The sequence below is a fragment of the Tauraco erythrolophus genome, chromosome 5 (genome assembly GCF_009769465.1).
Source record: "Tauraco erythrolophus isolate bTauEry1 chromosome 5, bTauEry1.pri, whole genome shotgun sequence".
In the NCBI taxonomy this organism is placed as follows: domain Eukaryota; kingdom Metazoa; phylum Chordata; class Aves; order Musophagiformes; family Musophagidae; genus Tauraco; species Tauraco erythrolophus.
The window spans coordinates 59,478,283-59,498,718 of NC_141469.1; positions in this window are offsets into that span (position 1 = coordinate 59,478,283).

The following is a 20,436-nucleotide window of genomic DNA, read 5'->3' on the forward strand; positions in this document are numbered from 1 at the left end:
GCTTGCAAAGCATTTGGTGTGTTCCCTTCCAGGGAAAAGAAAAGGGATTAATTTCAGAGGTATTTTGATCAGTTTTATACTTCCATAAATATTATGAAATATTTATAGATAGCAAACAAGAAAATCCAACCTAAGGGCTTACATGAGGTCGAAGCAGTAAAAGTACCACAGATAGCTGAAAATATCCTTTTATAGCTTCTGGAAACATTAGTTTCATAAAGTTTCTGAAAGAATACCTTAGTTTAAGATTCTATAGTTGAAGAGAAGAGCGTGACAGGAATGTGATTGGCTAATCAATGTTTCAACACGAGAAGTTTTGATCTTCTACTTAATTTTATTTAAAACAATATGTTCACAATTATGAAATGGTCTTCTCTAAATTAGATACCTGAAAAGCCAAATTAAACAGATAATTAAAATTTGTTCAAAATCAAATAAAGCAGATTTTATGTAATTTCATTACACAAAATGGTTGCTTTTTGAACAACATTAATTCTGTCAGTTAAGTAAGCAGTTCAAAGTGGTCTTAATCTATTTCTCCAATATATTTATTAATGCATATGCATATTCATTCTTTGAGCTGAGAATAATTTATAGTAATAGAGTTTAATCCATAACAGTATGTAAGTATCCATATTGATACATTACCTGGCTAGACACATTCCCAAAAATGCCATTAAAACTATGAGGAAGCACTGTGAAATATTGAAGAAGACTTCACAACAGCTATCAGAATAGCCTGACGCAGCTAAAATGTGAAAACATTTAGTTAGGTTGCCGCAAAGTTAAAAGAAATATCCTTCAAGTCCAGTCATCCATGAGAGAAGGCACTTTTAACACAGGCCTTGGACTATCCCTCCTTGCTGTTGAAACTACACTGTGCTTTTAATGATTGCCTTTTACTTGCTCCCTTTTGCAGCCACAAATTAATAAGCAGAAGTAAATGACAGACTGAATATGAATTGAAAATAAGGGATCAATTTGTGCCAAAATAAAACGCAATAGTAAAGAGCAAAGCAAAGAGCAGTTGCCTTGCAGCAGTACAGTATGCCAATGAGAGACATCAGCGGCTTGAGTTGCAGCTCAGAAAGACTTTCCACAAATGACACTGGCCCACCTGCTGTATGTAATTTTACAGCAATTCCACAACCATTTGAATACAATGGAATGCTCATCATGTTCATGTAAAATGCATGGAAAAAGTCCCTCTACTTAAATTGCATATTACCCTGAGTAGGAAGAAGGTGTCTTTTTTCCACAGTTTGTATAAAAATAAAACAGCTAGAAAGCCTACACTTAAGTTACTTAACATTGCTTATTTTGTAAGATTTCCAAATATTGGAGCAGAAAATGGAAATATAGGAAAAATGACATTCCCCAAGCCTGTGAGTAGCCTTTTTCAGACCACAAAAACTTATTCATATTTGAGATTAACAAGCTATCGGATTCAATATAATGACACAATAAAACAGGACAAAGAAAGTCTAAGGAACATCTTTTAAATGCATAACAAAAAAATAATCCCTGTTTCACCCTGTGCATATCAAAGGCATATCCTATCAGGGGATCGGGTGCCTTTAGGACCAAAAAATAAGTTGGAAAAGGAGCATTTCCAGAAGACGAAGCCAGAAATTAGTGATTGTCTTAATCCATTATGGTCATGTTTCACAGTCTGTAGTGCATTTATAAATCTTAAAACTTTGTCAGATCAGATGAATTAAAAGTGAGAACTGTGATGCTAGTAAGAGCTCTGTAAATCACCAAAGACCGGATCTTAAATCTATGTGGCAAATGGTAGAAGGTATAATGAAGAAATTCCTTCTGTTCCTCTAAATATACACAAGATGAACAAAGAAGTTCATGATTTAGGAAAGATGGGTCAAAGAAGACACCCTCCCACTATAGGGTCATGAAAGGGAGGTAAACCAACTTTCACTAAACAAACATCATTATCTTAGGAAAACAACTTTAGAGAAAAGCTTATAATTTTTGAGGAAGGAGTATGTATCCTACAAGAAGAATATAAAAAGATCTTCATATTATTTTTCTCTGTCTCTCACAGAGCCAATTTCTGATCATGAAGCAGAAGCAGAGTAACAGAGAAGGGTGTACAACCCTGTGCCATAAGATCTACTAACGCTGCAAACTATCTGAGATCAAAGTGGCTGTTCTATTTTACACCATTTGAGAAACCAAAAAATAATTAACTTCACAAAATTAATAGTTCTATCTTACTATATTCCTACTGTACTATATCGGTATATAACATAATGATTGCCCTATGGGTGGAAATATTTTCATGCCATTCCAAGCAGAGGAGCAAAGCTCCTCTCAGCTTTAAGAGTGAAGGTAACAATGCTGAATTGGCTGTCTGGGAAGTAAAAGAGATCCTAGACAGTTCCTTCCATACTGCAGCTTGCTCCTATATACAAGGACATCCCACTAGGAAAACTTTATATTCTATTTTTTGCTATATTTTTAAATAATAGTAATGCAAAAATCCACATCTCAGCTCTCTATGAGAAAGAGATGCTAATCTTTCTTTCAGACAGTTTTAGACTCATTCGTTCAATTCTGTGGAACATAAAACTTTTGCTTTTCTCATACAAGATTTTTCTTTACATTAAAGACTTAACCATTTTGGTATTTAAAAACAACAGAACATAATCGGCTTACTGAGAGTTTGGAAGTGCTTTCATATCCCATACTTTACATGCATTTTTAATAACCATTTGTTATTACTGTTCTGTAATATGGAAATCCATATTATTGTTAATATTGCACAAATTCACAGCTAATCACATTATAGTACCAAAGGAACAATTATAGTATGTGAATGTGTATAAAGATTAATATACATATCCTAATAAATCTCAGCTGACCCATTAATGTATAATGGGCCCAAAGGAGGCCTCATATCCTTAGTGTATAAATGGCACATTTCTTTCCTCCTCCACTCCTTTCCTCATTTTGTTTTATATGTACAAACTGCCATAAAAAGGAAAATTAAGCCATACGAAAACACTCTCAAACATCAAGAGGCTAATCAAAAGCACAAACCACTTTCTTTTCTTATTATACTACAAGAATCACGCTAATATTTGACATGCATGTACAATGAGCTTTTTTTTTTTCTAACTCACCCTTTTGGGAATAAGCCTTCTGAAGTGGTGGACAGACATCCATACCACATGCTCTGCAATGAATAGCTATTACAGGTGGGTTAAAGAAGGAACTTTAAGTTTTAATTGTAAATTATAACAGCTTTTTTTATTTGTTTGTTTAGGGCACACCTTCAGCTGTTTCAATTACATCTTTTGCAGTTTAAAACGAAAGAAAAAAAGAGACAAATGATCCTTTTTGTTATGTAAGATATGCTTTACAATATTGCTACATAGTGACAACTTCTTGTCCTCCTGTCACATTCTGTCCCTTAGACCGTGCTGCAGAAAAGCAATTTTCTGCCTCAAAAGCACTCTATTTTTTAAAAGTTTGTCTCTGGGCAATTTTCAGGTCTACTAGAGCTGCACAACTGTATACAGATGAGAAAGACCCAAAATAGGGCAATTTATTTGATTCCTCCTCTTCAAAACATTTAGCTGAGATTGCATATCCAACAGAGAAACCCCAACAAGAATATTCAGAGACGACCCGCAGTGACACACATCTTTTTTTTTCACAAAAAATTGCATTAAATATCTTCTCCAGACTCCTCAGATAGTCTAGATTTGACTTTTGTTTAATACGACCTTTGACACAAATATTTCCCAGGATATTAACAGCTAATTTATTTTTTAAAGGAGATCATAAGAATCAGTCAGTTAAATAAAACACTTAAGAGCAAGAATAGTTTTTTGTGGTGTGGGGTTTTTTTTGTGATTTTTTTTTTTTTTTTAGAAAGAAGATGTGCATTCATTTGAATCCAGTTACTCTCTTGTTAGAAAGTAAAGAATCTCATCCTCTCAGTGTTCAGCTCCTGGTGACTTAGCATTTATCAATGCCTGAAGCTAGTTTGACCTCAGTATTCTCCTGGTACAGTTCTGCCCTAACACAGTCAGGGCATTTCATAATAGAGCAAAGGCCTCGCCTTTATAACCATCCACATCTTGAAAATTACTTTACCTGCATGAAAGCCTTTAAGGAATTATGATAGCTCCAGGATTTAGACCTCAGTTTGCTATGAATGTAACATTCACTGATGTATCATAGGAGTTAAAAAATCCAAGAAGCTCGGTAAATTTTCAATTCAATTTGAAAATAAAACATAGGTTCATCACTGTCTAAAATCATGTTGAAATTGGGTATATACAGTATATACAATTCTGAAAATTTCAAATCAGACTGATAGCTCATTTAGTGTAAAAGACCTAAATTTCTCCATTTTATTTTTCTACTGTTGTCTTTTTCAATCGAAGACTAAGTGCATTTAGTTTCAGAATTTCATGCTGTTATAGAAATCAATCATGTGTTAAAAATCACAATTAACATTGGCACCAGAAAACAATATGGCATAAAGAATTTCTATAACCATACACGGTTCTGATTAGTAGATCAGTCTCCACCAGCTGAAGCGTGACTTTTCTTTGCTAACACAATAAATACCTTTAGTATCAATGCATTTTGAAATTCTCTGTGTCTGGCATATGAACATATTTAAAAATGAACTGAAAGGGAAACGTCCATTTTTTTAACTTCTTTCTAAGGCATAGAAATATATTATCCTCCAGTACAGAAGTATATTCACTTAATTAGCATAATTCATTTGATTAACCTTTGTGCCAGAAAAGCTACCACGCTGCCAGGGCAGCACCTATAAGATCATGCACTTGGCCCTGAAGATGGAATTTGGCTCCTGTTGTCTGTCTGAATTTGCCTTTTATACTGGCCCACAAAGGCTGCACACATACACACAAACTGGATTGTAGTGGAAATGAGAGAAATCTAGCACCAGCAGAATGGAGAGTATGACTTGAAGGCAAATCAGATTTTCTGATATGCTTAAATTCATGCTTTAAATTAGTGGAGAAGTAATTTGTTGGCAGACACACAAGGATAGAAGGGCTTTATGATTTAGCCCATTATGTCTGCAAGCGCTAATGTTGCCTTAGCACATCCTACAGCCAATTCCTGAGTTGGGACTGGAGAATGTGGTAAGGAATAGTGTAACACAGAGGTGAATAAAACTGTAAACTATGAAAACTTTTAAAATGGCTGAAGTAGGACACTGAAGGAAGAATATAATTCTTTTAAACTATCTTCATCTCTGATGTCAGCTTTAGATTGCTTGAATATTCAGCTGTGCAAGAAACTAATTAATGTGCATCTTGCTGCCTGGCAAACCTTCAGTTTGGTTGCTGGTTGCTGTCAGCTGGTCACAGCTCAGTGACGATTCAAAAACGTTAGTGCAGACTGATGCTCTATTCATCTGGTTTCTTTAACAGTAACACAAGGGCTATTGTCAATCAGAAGTTACCAGGAATCAAAGCAACAAACTGGTAATGAAAAAAAGAATCATCCCCTTGGCCTTAAATTCCTCCTTTTTACCTGATTAATTGCATTCTACTTGTTTGGATATTTGCACTGTTTTGCTATGGCTTACTAGCAAACATTTCAAATCAGGGTAACATCAACTAAGGCAAGGAGTCACAGGAGCTACTTCACAGCAAATCTGACTATCGCCAGTGCACTTCGATAAAATGTATGTTAGGTTTCTTTAATTAAGTCTTACACAGTTAAGGGTCTGGAATGCCTTTTAAAAATACTTTGGCAAAGCAATCAGAAAAGCATACACAGAAAAGCTGTATACCAAACAGAAACAGATGGAGTACTAAAGAAGAAATGCTGTCCCTGAAATGGTGATTCATGTGAACCAAAGTATAATCTAGGATACATTTTTTCCCCTACCAGTTGAAAAATAAAAATAAAAAAAATCAAAAAGAATTTCACTTCCAAAGACTTGTATCTGTAATATATAAAATCAAATAAAATATGAGTTCTATTTTATGTGACTTTTCAGTAACTTTAGTATACTCAACATCTTCTTTGTTACCAGAAATCAGGCTCTTAACTTGAAAGGTGTTTTTCCAATTACTATTCAGTAAAAAACGCAGGAGCAGCCCTTAAAACTGAGATTGGGGCCTCTCCTTTCTTCTCCATGGAGAGTATAATAACCATGAGGCTATGGCTGTGTTTTTCCTGATTCCTCTACTCCCTTTCATTTTCTAAAGTTTCTCAACATTAGTGATGAATGTAGGAGACTTCTGTAAGAATGATGGTGGGAAGGCCTGGGCCTGCAGCCAGAGATACACAGACCGACGCAGCAAGGGCCAGAAATCTGCCCTGGTGAGGCCGCATCTGGAATATTGTGTCCTGTTCTGGGCCCCTCAGTTCAAGGACAAGGAACTGCTTGAGAGAGTCCAGCGCAGGGCCACAAACGTGATTAAGGGAGTGGAGCATCTCCCTTATGAGGAAAGGCTGAGGGAGCTGGGTCACTTTAGCCTGGAGAAGAGGAGACTGAGGGGGGACCTCATTAACGTTTATAAATATGTAAAGGGTGACTGTCATGGGGATGGAGCCAGGCTCTTCTCACTGGCATCCAACGACAGGGCTGGGGGAAATGGATATAAGCTGGAACACAGGAGGTTCCGCTTAAACATGAGGAAGAACTTCTTCCCACTAAGGGTAACAGAACACTGGAACAGGCTGCCCAGAGAGGTTGTGGAGTCTCCTTCTCTGGAGATGTTCAAAACCCACCTGGATGCGTTCTTGTGTGATCTGATCTAGGTGGTCCTGCTCAGGCAGGGGGATTGGACTAGATGATCCTTTGAGGTCCCTTCCAATCCCTAACATTCTGTGATTCTGTGATTATGAATGGTCAGTGAGCTACAGTTTAAGGTTAGCTACGAATATGGGCACCCTTAACCTTGCAAACATTCTCACAGTTATTCTAGTTAGCTGCAGCTCCTGCTCTGACAAAGATGCTTCTTTGTAGTGTGAGAAAATGAGATTTGTGGCATATCTCTTATCCCCACGCTTTCTGCTGACCAGTAGGCCTGACTCCTTTCAGCATCTGATCCTGAAATGGCTCTCAGTTCACAGCGCATAAAACAGAGTTGGATGCCAGTCCAAGTACCAGATGCTTAGAAGCTAAGTGATGTCATTCTCTGTGGTGCTTATACAGAAGTCTCTTTTTACAGTCACCATAAAATCATAAAATTCACAGTCTGATACTTCCAAATCTTTAGTTAAAAATGTATTTAACCTGAACCAAAATTAAAATCAAAATTAAATTTGTTACACGCATAAAAGTAAAAATAGAAGCAAAGAAAGAGAAATAACAAAAAAAAATAGAAACCAAAATAAATTTCTGAAATATCTTTTCCTCCCTCCTCTTGCAGTAAGATACCTGAATACTACTACTAATAGAAATAGTAATAACAACTTTATTTCAACTTTGCTGCGTTACTGTAACCAAGTAACAAGAATATATGCATGATAACTTTGACCTGGATGTTTCAGTAGCAGGCAGGACAGCTACTTAGTTACCAGAAAGTGCTGTCCCACCAAGAGCTAGTGCTTCCTAATGCTGTCACGCAAAAGGCTTTTGGCACCTCTTCCCAGCCCTCTCATTTACTTCCCTCACAGCAGCTTTCCACACCTAAGCTTAGTTTAATACAGGAAGGAGTACCACCATTCATATTTTAAAGTTTTTCTTGTACTCAAACAAATAGTATTATCAAAATTCTATTTCCTTTAGAAAAGGAATAACTTACCTTGATGACTTCCATGTGTGTATATAATTTTAATTTTTTGTCCCATTTTTGTTTGCTATGTGTTTAATTTTAGTGACACATTTGATGAATTGCAGATTTGTGTTATTCAAGTATTTCCCAGCATTTTTGTGATTTTATATGAATATTTTGATAACTCAGAATTCATTTCTTTGAGCTCTTAACATTTTGTGTAAACAATCATTGACTAGTGTTCTCTATTCTTACTGGTTAATTAGACTTACGCATGAGAGTTGTGATGATTTAGCTAAATAATCACTGTAAAACCTCAAGCTAACATCAGTAATTCATTTTTATATATTTTCTAGGTTAAAAAACTTGTCCAGGGGCAATATTTTGTTTTATCTGCTAATTTGAACAACAAAAAAGATCAAATCAGGAATTAAGAGTTGTAAGTACGGTTCACAAAAATTTGCTTTTTGATCAAGAAAAACATTTATGGAAATATTTTTTATTGAGTTGTCTCTTACTTCCAATGGCAGCATGCGATCCTGGTTACTTCTTGGATCTTTTTTAATGCCTGCGCATTTTAACCTTACCTAAGTGCAAAATCCCAGTCTGTATGTGTGTCCTATCTCTCTACACTTAGCAATTTTTCAGCTGGGTGATTGTTAAGTGTTAACCAAATCAGAAAAAAAAAAAGCAAGTCTTGAAGATAATTAAGATCCTACAAGTTTCAGGGATGGATATCCAAACTAATATCCCCAGGGAGACGAATGTGGGTAGCATTCAGGCATTCTGAAAGGAGCTGGCTGGGCCACTCAGCATTCATGGAGCTGCAGACTAAGCACAGCTCTTTTGTCTCAGCCAAAGAGGGTAACAGCAGACAAGAGGAATAGGGAAATGGGGGTTGCAGTTGAAATTCGTGATCTTACAGTACAAAGAAAACAAGATTTCCAGAGGAAAGCTGGTTTTATTAGTTCTAGCTCCTGATGCATTCTGTTTCTGCTAGTTGGCAGCTTGTGTGACATTTCTATTTAAAAACCACGAGCGCTACGATTCCAGTTTCATCAGACTCCTAAGAGTTTAGACACAAGAAAATTAAATAAAAATGAAGAAAAAAAGATAGATATAAAGAAAAACGTATATTCTTTTATAGCGAAGTCCTTTACTCACGGGAGAGCAACACTATTTAAGACTAATGACAGTTTATACTTCTGGAAGTTAATGCTGTGTGCACAATCAATCAATATTTGAACCAAGCTGCAAGGAAGTGTCCTCATTAAGCCTTTGTATGTAGTTCATAGCTACAGGCTTCAAAGGGGTAAAACTGCCTTTAAAGCTCTCTGTGTAAGAGCTTACACTGGATTTTTAACACAACTCCTGAAAAATAGTTGAGGCTTTAAAAGAAAAAAACACAATAAATTATCAGAGGCGGATTAATCCCACTCTGACATAATAGGTTAAAAGCAAGAATGCATTCAATCCTAACTTCTTCACAGAGAGGGAAGATTTGTAAGTATATATATGCAGTATTTAATACATTTATTATCAATTTACTCCTCTCAATTTTCTTGAATTAAGTCCCCTTACTCTTTGTAAAATATCAAACTTGAAGAAAATATCAAACACATGCAAAATGCAATGGACGCAGCATATTCCTGAATCTAGAACCTTCTGGCAGATCATACTGAAGTACATGGTTGTATCCAAGAGAAATTCAACGAGGAAAACATAACATCACAAACTACTGGCATGCCTTGCTACTTCTTTGCAACACTGGATGTAGCCAAAAGTTAAAATGTCAGAATTTTTTGAGCTGCCGGAAATGAACTGAGAAATGGTAACAATTATATTTGATCCTGTCTGGTCACATCCTAACTTCCACAAAGCTGCTACACTCTCTTAGTGAGGATAGAGCCATTGCTGTGGTCCCAACAGAGCTTATGATCACATATGATCATATGACAGACAGATCTTCCTCTTAGGTAATTCTTCTGCCTCCCTGGGGCCTGGGTTGAGGACATCGTCAGGAAACATCCGAGCCTGGTACAGCCCTCGGACTACTACCCATTATTACTGCCTTTCCGTGTGGGTGGTGATGAAGCCACAACATGTAGTACAAGGGTGATCAAAAGAGACTTCAGGGCCCTGGGACAATTGCAAAGGGAATCTGGAGCACAGGTTTATCTTTTCCTCTCTCCTTTCAGTTGCGGGCAGTGACACTGGAAGAAATAAATGAGCCCAGTCTATTAATGCATGGCTCTGTGGCTGGTGTCACCACCACAATTTTGGGTTTTTCGATAACGGGATGGCCTACACGCACCAGGCTTGCTGGCACCAGATGGGATTCACCTTTCCCAAAGGGAGAAGAGTGTCTTTGCTCATGAGCGAGCAGGGTTCATTGACAGGGCTTTAGACTAGACTTGAAGGGGGAGGGGGATAACATCAGACAAGTTGAGAGCACCTGAAGAGCAGCAGAAAGGAATTCCAGCCACTCCAGCCAGGAAGTTGGATTTATTGGGGGCCCAACTTAAATGCCTCCATACAAACACATGTAGCAGGCGGAATAAACAACAGGAGTTAGAGATGTGCGCATGCCTGCAGGGCTATGATCTTAGTGGCATCATGGAGATGTGGTGGGATGGATCTTATGACTGATGTGCTGGAATGGAAGGATATAAACTCTTTAGGAAGGACAGGTGGGGGAGACGAGGAGGAGGTTTCGCCCTCTATGTCAAAGACCAGCAGGAGTGCATGAAGCTCCACCTGGGGATTGATGAGGAGCCAACCAAGAGCTTATGGGTCAGGGTTAAAGGGAGGGCAGGGACAGGTGACATTATAGTGGGAGTCTGGTACAGGCCACCTGACCGGATGAGGGCCTCTATAGACAGACAGGAGCACCCTCACATTCACAAGCCCTTGTCTTCATGGAGGACTTCAACCACCCTGGTATTTACTGGAGGGACACAGAGCAGGGCATAAGAAATCCAGGAGGTTCCTGGAATGCATTGATGATAACTCCCTTCTCCAAGTGACAGAGGAACCAACAAGGAGAGGTACTATGCTGGACTTTGTTCTCACCAACAAGGAGGGACTGGTGGGGAACGTGAAACTCTAGGGCAGCCTTGGCTGCAGTGACCATAAAACAGTGGCATTCAAGATCTTTAGGGCAATGAGAAGAGAGCACAGCCAGCTCACTGCCCCAGTACCCTGGGCTTCAGGAGAGGAGACTTCGGCCTCTTCAGGGATCTGTTTGGTAGAGTACCATAGGAGAAAGCCCTGGAGGAAAGAGGGGCCCGAGAAAGCTGGCTAATATTCAAGGATCATCGCCTGCAAACTCATGAGTGGTGTACCCCAACAAAGAGGAAGTCAGACAGGAACACCAGGAGGCCTGTGTGGATAAACAAGGAGCTCCTGGACATACTCAAGCACAAAAGGGAAGCCTACAGAGGATGGAAGCAAGGACAGGTAGCCTGGGAGGAATACAGAGAAATAGTCCAAGCAACCAGGGATCAGGTTAGGAAAGCTAAAGCCCTGATAGAATTAAATCTGGCCAGGGACATCAAGGGCAACAAGAAAAACTTCTATAGGTATGTTGGTGATAAAAGGAGGGCTACGGAAAATGTAGGTCCTCTCTGGAAGGAAACAGGAGACCTGGTTACCTGGGATATGGAGAAGGCAGACGTACTCAATGACTTTTTTGCCTCACTGGCAAGTGCTCTAGTCACAGACGGCAAAGGCATGGACTGGAAGAATGAAGAACCACCCACTGTAAGAGAAGATTAGGTTTGAGATGAAGTTGCAAAGCCACTATCCATCATATTTGAGAAGTCGTGGCAGTCTGGTGAAGTTCCCACAGACTGGAAAAGGAGAAACACAGCCCCCATTTTTAAAAAGAAAAAAAGGAAAACTTTAGGGAACTACAGGCAGTCAGTCTCTGTGTCTTGCAAGATCATGGAGCAGATGCTCCTGGAAACTATGCTAAGGCACACGGAAAATAAGGTGATTGATGATAGCCAACATGGCTTTACTAAATGCAAATTGTATCTGACAAATTTGGTGGCCTTCTACAATAAGGTTAAGCCTTGGTGAATAAGGGAAGAGCAGCTGACATCATCTACCTGAACTTGGGTAAAGCATTTAACATCGTTTCACACGTCATCCTTGTCTCTATTTTGGAGAGACAAGGATTTGACAAATGGACCACTCTGGAATTGGCTGGATAGCTGCACTCAAAGAGTTGCAGTCAAGGGCACCTTCTTTTGCTGGCAGACCAGAAAGCCAACCATATCCTGGGCTGCATCAAAAGAAGCGTGACCAGCAGGTCCAGGAAGGTGATTCTGCCCCTCTGCTCTGCTCTCATGAGACCCCACCTGGAATACTGTGTTCAGCTCTGGAGTCCCCAACACAAGAAGGACATGGAGCTGCTGGAGAGGGTCCAGAGGAGGACCACGAAGATGATCCGAGGGCTGGAACGCCTCTCCTGTGAAGACAGGCTGAGAGAGTTGAGGTTCAGCCTCAAGAAGAGAAGGCTCTGGGGAGATCTTATAGCAGCCTTCTAGTACCTTAAAGCGGGCCTACAAGAAAGCTGGAGAGGGACTTTTTACAAGGGCATGTAGTGATAGGACAAGGGGCAATGAATTTAAACTGAAAGAGGGTAGATTAGATCTAAGGAGGAAATTCTTCACTGTGAGGGTGGTGAGGCAGTGGAACAGGTTGCCCAGAGAAGCTGTGGATGTCCCATCCTGGAAGTGTTCAAGTCCAGGTTGGATGAGGCTTTGGGCAACCTGACCTAGTGGAAGGTTTCTCTACCCATGGCAGGGGGGTTGGAACTAGATGATCTTTAAAGGTCCCTTCCAACCCAAACCATTCTATGATTCTATGATCACCTAATTACTTGTTACTTGTATAGCAGCTGGTCATGCAAGATTTCCAAAAATGTCATTGTATTTTAAAATAGTGAGTTGTGATCTGTATGTCTATACTTGGAATCTTGCATGGAAAATGGGAAATTCTATTGGACTGTCTATAGTTCTGTCCTATCTGTTTCAAAGGAAAGCAGCTATGTGTGCAAAATATCATATTACACTGAAACAGCGAGTTATTCCACACAGTTACTGTAAAGCTATGCAACATTCTCTGACAATATAGAAATGAGTTGATAGACAACTTTAGAATGGAAACACAGTCAAAGGAGGGCTTTCTCAAACGATAAATTCTTTGAAACTCTACCCTCCCCTCATGTTTTAAATGGTGTGCAACCTTGCCATCGCGTCACGGAACTGAACGTTGCAGTACGTGGTTATAACTAGCACTAGCTACTACTAGCACTAGCTGTAGAAAATGTATTCATGAAACATGTTTATTTATTCCTTCATTTTCTGAAATCACTATTACAATGATCCCAGACTAGAATGAAGACTTAATTCACTTCTAAGAAATTCACACAAATCCTCAAAACCAAGCTTGATATTGGTTTATCTGTATACTCAAATGCTAACCTCAAAATTAGTAAGACTCCATCACATAGCTGATATAGAAAGAACGCTGATTGAGCATAGCCATTTTTGCGAATCTGCTAAATTTTTGCTCTCTTCCTTCTCTTCTCCACTCTGTCCCCTGGCTACTAGTAGCCAAGGAAATCAACAACAATTCTAACACATAGCTGAGGAACCTCTAAATGGCACCATTGCTCATTCTTTAAGCAAGAGATACATACACTACATATATCAGCTTTTTCTTTTGAAGGAAGTGTTCCTTTGATGAAAAGGCATTATTTTGTTAGGCTAGCGCCATGATAATGCTCCTATTAATATTTCTTTTGAAGCTTCCCTGGTCTTTTAAGCTGACATGCTTCAAGTACACATATGGTTAAGAAAAATTAAACAAAAAAATCAAACATTACTGATCACATAGTCATAAATTATACATCACAGTTGTCTGACTGTAGTCCGAATAGGAGATGATTCCAATAATGCAGTTAATACTGAATGATAGCCAGCTAAGTGACTCTTTAAGGTAAAGTCTTTAGAATAAATATGTGTAATTCTTAAATAATTTCCAGCCTTAGATCTTGCACATATTTACAGTTGCAAAACTGTTCCAAGCCAAGTTAAACTTTTTTTTTTTTTTTTTTTTTTTAATCTGAGTATCTACTTTGTAGTGTTCTATGTTATGGTACTGTAGATATTCCTGAGCCATGGGTGGCTATTTCACTATCTACATATCTGTTCTAATACTGAAAATCTCTTTAGGCATATTGGAAGTCTCAAGCAGGATAAATTAGCTGAGATAGCCTCAAATGACCTGAAAACTTTCTGAGTACTGAACTATGTAATTTAGACAGTCTACAGTTACTACATAATTCCTGGACTGCCCTGTGGGTATCAGAATTTCTGCATTGCTGTGATTTCACCCTAGGCATGCTACCCAAATCAGAAGGGTCCCAGAATGCAGCCACTAGCTATCTTCCTTAATTCATACACTTGGGAAAATTTCATCTTGCCATATTTGGGGCCTTATGATAAATTCATGCCATTGCAGGCCATTTAGCCAACATAAACTAACAAGAAGAGAGGAGATATTCTTGTTTGCTGTCAGGAAGTATTTTTCTCTCTAAAACAGTATTTTGAAAGATTGTTTCATATCGTTTGGATAGGGAGCACATACTAGTGTTCTACAAACGCTAGAGAAATGAGGGTTGTTAAATACCTCAAGTTATTACTAAAAAGAAAAAAAAACAAACACCTGCGTATGTGGGGTTTTTTATACTTTGAAATAAATGGAAACTCCTCAGGTCAACACAGTTTTTTGAAACAAGTTTTTTTGCACCAAGGAACTGCTTTCCCCATGTGGTCACTCACCAATATTTATAAGGGAAGGTCACTTTGAATGCCACCAGCAGATGAAAAAACAGGAGGGAAGGAGGGTTTTTCTGTCTTCACTGAGCTGGCTGATTCTGCCAAAGTGATAGCCGACATTGACATTACACAAGGGAAAGGTTGTTGTAGTCTCACAGTCCCAGCTCTGCAGCAGATACAAAACAAAACAAAAACAGAAAGAAAAACATATGTGTATACTTTTCAAATAAAAGTAATGCCAAAACATTAAAACTCTGATCTCTAGAACATAAATAACGCTTTAATCTTGGCTTTGAAACAGTTATCTCAAATCTACTTTAAAAATAAGATTTAAAAAGACCCCTAAGAAATTGAATATCCTTCTGTAAAATTAATCAATCACTTTGAGGGTTTAGTGGAAGGAAATGGCCGTAAACATCTTATGTACTCAGCTGGTGGTAGAAGGCAGACAGAAACGACAATTCTGTTAAAAATAAGGAAAAGCTGAGATTTGAAGTGAAGATTGTATGCAGAATACATGGCAGGGAATGACAGGAAATTTTATAGGTGAACATGGCCTACGGAAACCTTAAGGGAAAGGTGAAGGATTAATGAGGGATTCCTATTTATTTATTTATTTATTTCATTTTTCTAGCATCTGTGTGAATTATTACCTATACGCCTGATACGTCCTAAAAGAAAAAACTGTGATGAATAAATAAACAGCTCTAGAAATCTTCAATAGGGTCCTTTACCTTGCAGGGAATATTATCATTGGCTTTTGATACAATTTCTGCTGCAGGGAAAGACTTTCAAAGCTCAGAATGCTGAAGTATTGCCAGGCACTCAAAGACCCCCTGCTGTGTGCGTCAAACTAAGAAATCTCTCTGAACTTGTCGAATTAAAAGTCATCTCTCTCTCTCTGCAACCCCTGCATGAGCTGGAAAGCTCTGTCCTCATTTTTTTTAGGCCTTCCACGATAAACAAATGGAGCCTGGAGCATCTTTATTCTTTTCAGGCACATAATTAAAATTCTTTAGAAAATGTAATTGAAGGCAATGAATTTCAAAAGGAGGTTCTAGTTAACAACAAGGCTAGAACAGTTTCAGTAGGCCGTATTGCTTTACTATTCAATTTTGATTCAAAGGTAAAAGCAAAATAGCTTGTTAAGATCCTGGGTAAATGCCTTTTTTTTTTAAATTTATTTTGTTTGTAGCATCAAGAGGTTGCTCCAAACTTAAACATCTCTGCAGGATTTATGCTTTCTGGAATGTCATAAGACTTAATTATTGAAACAATAAAGAGGAGTACATTATTAAAATATGAACAAAGCAGAAAGTATTCTTGGTTTCTCAAAACCATTATTTAAATATCCTCTAAAAATTATAGAATAAATTTATTGAAGAATTTCTTTTTTCTTGGCAAGCCTCTTTCATTCATCCAAACCATTGTAAACCTTCACAACCTTGCAAAATTTTTTGAATCTGATAATGCACAGAATGATAATTTTCTGTGATCACTATTGCTGTAAAACATTGTAATGATTACATCTAATAAGTATTTTAGATGTTGCCAAGAAAAGATGAAGTACTGATATAATGAATAATTTCAAATTAATAGAAAAGGAATAAAAAACTATGTTTTAGGATTTGAATACCAGGGATTATCACACAACATCATTAACTAAAAGGCAGCAGAAGACAAGACAGTGTTTCAGAAAGCCATCTCTAAGGCGACTTCCTAGAGAGCTCAGAATCTAAACTCAGTGTTTTTGAATATCTCTTTTAGGGTGACTTTCAGTATCCCTCTCTATTGAAAGCAAAAAACTTCAGTTTTCACTTGTTTTTCTTCCATGCTGTGTTTTTAAAGTGGTACTTCTGGCTATAAATGACCATATGAAATGTATTTTTTTTTTTAGGGTTTTTCCCTAGAGAGACTAGACATTGAGATGTTTTAAGGAAAGTTATTTACGATTCTTGTAGCATTAAAAAAAGAAAGGCGCAGCAAGGCAACACTACTTCCACAACTTCTGGGTAGCACTCTGCTTCTGATAGCTATGATGCCTCTGGGAGACCTGAGACAACACAGCTAACATAGCTGCTTTTCATCCTTGCCGGGGGAATCACAGTATGTATTCTGCATGGGTCAACAGTTGTTCTGAGTGGTTGAGAGGTAGAAAGAAGATCCAGTTATCGCCACTGGAAAAGGCAATGCCAAAGTAGATCTAGTAGGGGGAAACTAAGGCTTTGACTACACTATCAAGTAAGAGCTCAGCAAGTCAGATATTATTTCTTTCCTAGGTTCGTTTGTTTGTTTGTTTGTTTTTTTTCTATTAAGTATAAAATGTGTAGCATAGGGCACAGCCCATTCCAGAGGTCATACTGAACAGGCAATACAGAGAACAGTACACCAAGTTTGGTCCTCTCCGTTTTCTGCAGTTGTCTCGCATTACCTCAGCAGGTTTTAAATGCTCAGATTCCCACATGCCTTCACCTCACACCCAGAACATGCAACACAGAGCTTAACTTTTATATTGTGCACATACAACAGGCTGAAAGATTTGGGGCTGTTCAGCCCGGAGAAGAGAAGGCTCCGGGCTGATCTTATAGCAGCCTTCCAGTACCTAAAGGGGGCCTACAGGAAAGCTGGAGAGGGACTTTTTACAAGGGCGTGTAGTGATAGGACAAGGGGGAATGGATTTAAACTGAAAGAGGGGAGATTTCGATTAGATATAAGGAAGAAATTTTTTACAGTGAGGGCGGTGAGGCAGTGGAACAGGTTGCCCAGATAAGTTGTGGATGCCCCATCCCTGGAAGTGTTCAAGGCCAGGTTGGATGAGGCTTTGGGCAACCTGGTGTAGTGGAGGATTTCTCTGCCCATGGCAGGAGGGTTGGAACTAGATGATCTTTGAGGTCCCTTCCAACCCAAACCATTCTATGATCCTATGATTCTAACTTTCACAGACTGCACAGAGCTCACCCGTTACACTCTAATCTGGACAAAATTAACAACAAATAATGTTCGGATCTTAGATCCAGCAATACACCATATTACCACAAAAGCAGCATGATCAAAGGCTATGTCATATGTTTCTACCAGCACATTATTTACCAGAGTGCAGTCTACCATCACAAACAACCAAAAGAATATGGCAGTCCCTACTATGCCTTCTGTATCCCTGTATACCCTTACTGGGAAAAAGCAAACTCTTCTTAATCTTCCCTTCAGACATACTAGGGTGATTTACCAAAGCCTATTTATCATCTTTAATGGTGTACATTATCTTACTGTGCCATGAAATCAACAAAAAACATAAAATAAAACAAATGTAGGCAAATTAGTATTTTCAAACTTAATTTTTGCTATAAAACTGAATTAATGAAAGCACTGTGATTATAAAAAAAATAACTCATCTTTCACCATAATTTACTCTGTAGCATGTGAGGTATATTGGACAAAAAAGCCTGTAATAAAGGGATAGTATCTGATATTTTAAGAAAAAAACAGTGTGGCCCAGCACGAGGATTTAATATCTGTTTGCAGAATGAGTAAAGGTTTCTTTAAGTTCAGCGAACACTCACTGTAAAGTTTAGGGAAGATCAGTAGCTTAGAAAAAAGAGGCTACTGAAATATGAGTCACATCTATGAACAAAAGTGATCAAAGTCTACTTGGCTGCCAGAGTGTCTTCAGTTTATTCCACTGCAGTACACATATTACTTGATTGAAAGGTGTGTGGATATAAGGCACCCAGGTCTCTGTCTACTGTCACTGGGCCTGAAATTCTCATTTGTTATGTCTGACTTCCTTTATTGATTTCTTTTTCCTAAGAAGCAGCAGCTGAAGTCATATTTTTAACATTTGGGAACACATTTACAACAGAATAAATTCATATTAATTCTCTTCTCCTCTCCTCTCCAAGGTAAAATTATTATTTTAAGACCTATGATAAATTCAGAATTATCCAGAGTCTGTTTCCACTCATATGCTGATACTATGACAGTGATGTTATACAGTCATACTGTACATACTTACATATCTTGAGGATCTCACACACCTTTTTTAGTGCTGAAAAAAAATCTCTTTTAATACCATTGTTACATAAGAGGTTAATGCAAGCAATCTATTCCTTCAAAAGATGCTTGCTGCTACAAACGCCTACCTCTTATATGCCATAAAAGTAATCCCTGACTTGGGTAGAAAACTAGTATACCTTAGCTAAACTATCCAAGACACGGTTTTGATCCAGTAGTTCAACATTCTGTAGACAAAACTGTTGGCATATGTTGCCTTGATAATTTCATATAAGGTATTGCTATTTCCAAAGATGGCAGAAGAGGGAGTAAGTGAATGTAAACACAAATTATGAGTTCAAAGAGAAGCATAAGAGCAAGGGAGAGTATTTCAGCTGCTCTCTCTTTTTTCAAAAATAGCTTAATTTCCGTTTCCTAAGATACAAAATTTCCACACACTGTACAAAGTTAGCGTATAATTTTAAATTTTTAGAGACTGGAATGCCTCTCTTCATTATTCCTGTGTCTTGATTATTTAGATTAATACAAATTCATGGCTTTTTCACTATCCTGTTAGATCATATATTCTCTAATTACAAAAAACATAACTTTGTATGATAAATTTAAAGCAGAAATTAGAACTCTGGGGGGACAGAGGGAGGAAATCCTTCGTGAAGTTTTCTTTCAAATGACAAGCTTTATATAATATATTAAAAATATTAAAATATAAGCTTAACCTTATAAACAGATTTAATCCCTCCCATTAGTACTGATTTTAATGTTCCAAATGAAGTAATAATCACAAAATAACAAAAAAAAATTCAAGAACTATTTTGCCTTGCTTTTTTCTCTCCCCATGGATGTAGGCAATATGACTCCCTACTCAAACTTATTAAATATTAGAAATTTTCTGAAATACTTGAAAATATCACAACATATATTTTGAATGAGATATTAGCAGATGGTAATGAGGAAAATAGATAATCAATAAAACGGAGCCTGGTTTAATTATTGTGCACTTAATCCAGCTATTAGGCTCAAGGTCTTAGAAAAGAGTTTAGAGTAGAAAAGGAAAAACCCACTTATTTTCTAGCAATTCTGTCTGTATACAAAATTAAAAAATCAAAATTAAATATTAATGATATGAAGTAAAAGTTTCTGGTTATTTTTTTAGAGGATCCATTAAGTAAGCATGCCATCATAACTGGTGGATATTACAGAGCGCAGAAAGTCTGACGTCCTTTTTGCCACAAAAGCAAAGAAAGGAACTGATAAAACTTGGCAGAAAAACATAAGCTTGTGTCAAAGTAACTCATTTCCATAATATCTTGACGCATTTATTGCTTTCTTTGGGTTGCTATTCTCTCACAAACACCCCTTCCTGATCATAGAATCATAGAATGGTTAGGGTTGGAAGGGACCTCAAAGATCATCTAGTTCCAACCCCCCTGCCATGGGCAGCGACACCCTCCCACCCACCCACACTACACCAGGTTGCTCAAAGGCTAATCCAACCTGGCCTTGAACACTTCCAGGGATGGGGCATCTACAGCTTCTCTGGGCAACCTGTTCCAGTGCCTCACCACCCTCTGAGTGAAAAATCACTTGTGTAGAAGCTCTGTGACACCTAATTCCTCCAATTGCTCAATTTCTTTGCTCTGTATTTTGCTAAAATCCCTGTATTCTACATTATTAAGTCTCATTCTGTGCTGTTCCTGAAAGCTAACAGCTGTCAGACCCTTAAAGAGCTTTGACAACAACTAACACTTCTGTACAAGCAAAAGCACTCTGTATCACTTCAGTGACGTGAATGGTACTCTTTGGATACGAAAGCAGAGTAGCCTGACAGATAA